Source organism: Protobothrops mucrosquamatus, unplaced genomic scaffold (assembly GCF_001527695.2).
Source record: "Protobothrops mucrosquamatus isolate PMUCROS unplaced genomic scaffold, P.Mucros_1.0 scaffold506, whole genome shotgun sequence".
Lineage (NCBI taxonomy): Eukaryota > Metazoa > Chordata > Lepidosauria > Squamata > Viperidae > Protobothrops > Protobothrops mucrosquamatus.
This window is the reverse complement of record NW_015386822.1, coordinates 153,524-155,691: the sequence shown is the minus strand read 5'-3', so window position 1 is coordinate 155,691 and position 2,168 is coordinate 153,524.

Genomic DNA, 2,168 nt, shown 5'->3' with positions numbered 1-2,168 from the left:
CCAGCAGTGATACAAATGTCTAAGTCACACAAAACATCTAAGGCTGGATCATCAAGGCTTAGGATAGATAACTGAAATACATCTTTCTGCTCTTGTCAGATAACTACTGGATTTCAAGATTTAGCTTCTCTCCATAAGTGTTGAGCTGGAGAAACCTACCAAACATGGTATTTTGTGCCATGAAGGACATCCATAGTTGGTGTATGGCTCCAAACCCTTGTTTGGAGCTCTCCGGTGACACAGAAGTTACTATCCTTTTCCCAAGTTATTTAAGCAGGCTGAATGTCATCTTTTAGGAATGCTGTAGTACTTGATTGTTATGTTGGGCAGGGAATTGGATTAGATCAGTGTTCTCAATCTTAGCAACATTAAGATATGTAGACTTCAACTCCCAGAATTCCCAGTCAGCACTGAAGTCCACAAATCTTAAAGTTGCCAAGGTTGAGAAACACTGGCTTAAATGATCTCCAAAGTCCCTTCTATTCCATCCCTTACAATCTATGATGGATGATACATGACAGTACATGTATAAAGTTCGAGAGATTATAAGAGAATCCAAAGCACATTACTGTTACGGTTAATGTGCTACAGTAACAAAGATTAATTGGATTGAAACTACAGGGATGTTGAGTTCAGATTATAAGAAATAATAATATCCCACTGTGTGTATGTTTGTGTGTGTGTGTGTGTGTGTGTTTGGGTCTGTGTGTCTTTGAGTAGTGATTTCTGAAGATTGCCTGGACAAGTCCCTTGCAGTTTTACTGGCAAGATGTTGGAAGTGAATTGCTATTGCCTCCTTCCTAAGGCTGAGAAACAGTGACTGGCCCAAGGTCCTCAACTGGCTATGTGCCTAAGGAGATTAGAACTCACAGTCTTCCATGTTCTAGCCTTGTTCTTTAACCAAGCAGGCTCTCTAACAGCATCTCTATGTGTAGAAAGTTTGAAGGAACTGTATATATCCATCAAGAGACAGTTAAGTTTACCTTTGAATATTTGAAGGATCACCATAGGGAGAAGATGGAGAATTTTTTTTCTGTTGCTGATGGTGGACAAACTAGGATGAACGAATTTGATTTACACAATAAAAGATTGATACTAAATTTAGAATAAATTTCAAGGGGTATGAGCTTTTTGCTAATGAAGGAGAATGCCTTACAACTGCACAGTTTGTTTAAGAAAAGTCTGGAACTGGCCAAATATTAGGAGTGATGTAGTAATGATCTCAACAATGAGTAAATGGGGGGGGGGAATTAAACACATTTTCCAACATTATGATGCTCTGGTTCAATTCTGATTTAGTGTTGTCACATATGGACCAGCACAGTAGCCTACCTTTATTTGAATTTTGTGGAGCAGTTTGCTGAGCTTGACCAACAAACAACTCAGTTAACCTGCAGATATTTTTCCTTGCCTTTTTTCCCGCTCTGTCTCTTTCTCTCCTCCTAAACAACTTTCACCATGCATGTCCTCTCAGACGCCTTCATCTGTTAGAAAAAACCCCAACGAGTTACATTCTGGGTATTTTATAATGGATATTTCCTATTAGTTCTATGATGCTGTAAAACAGAGCAACTGTGTTCCATTCACTCAACCTTAGCTGACTGAAAGTACAAGCCTATAAAAATCTAATGATCTCCAGTCACACTGAACATTTATTTGATATGCCTTCCCCAGTCAACACTGTCCATTCACTCCTTTTATGACAAGGTGTACTTCAGAACTAGAGACAAACTGATGTCTTTTAGATTAACTATTACATAACTTACAGCTCAGGCTGCTAGTTTGTCATCTGATATTCACCTTTTTGGAAACCTCAACTTCTTAACCAAAGCTTCGACTGTATGCTTGATTTTAATGGAAAACAAGAGAGCAAGGAGTGAAAATAGCCTTAATAGTTTTATCTAGTTTTAAACAGAGTCTGCCATCGCTTCCCCACTTCTAAAGTCCAAATCTGAGTGAAAAAGGAAAATGGAGAGAAATCTCACTCTTCCAGGTCTTCATTAAAAAGCAGACGTTTTGCTCCCCTTTTAGCAAAACCTGTTATCTGATGACGTGAATTAAAGTCTCTCAAATGACTAATAATCATATCAGGGCTGCCATGTCAGCTTGTAGATTTGAATAAGAAGGTCTGAAAACGTTTGCATGCCTCAATGTGCCGGGGCTAAGAC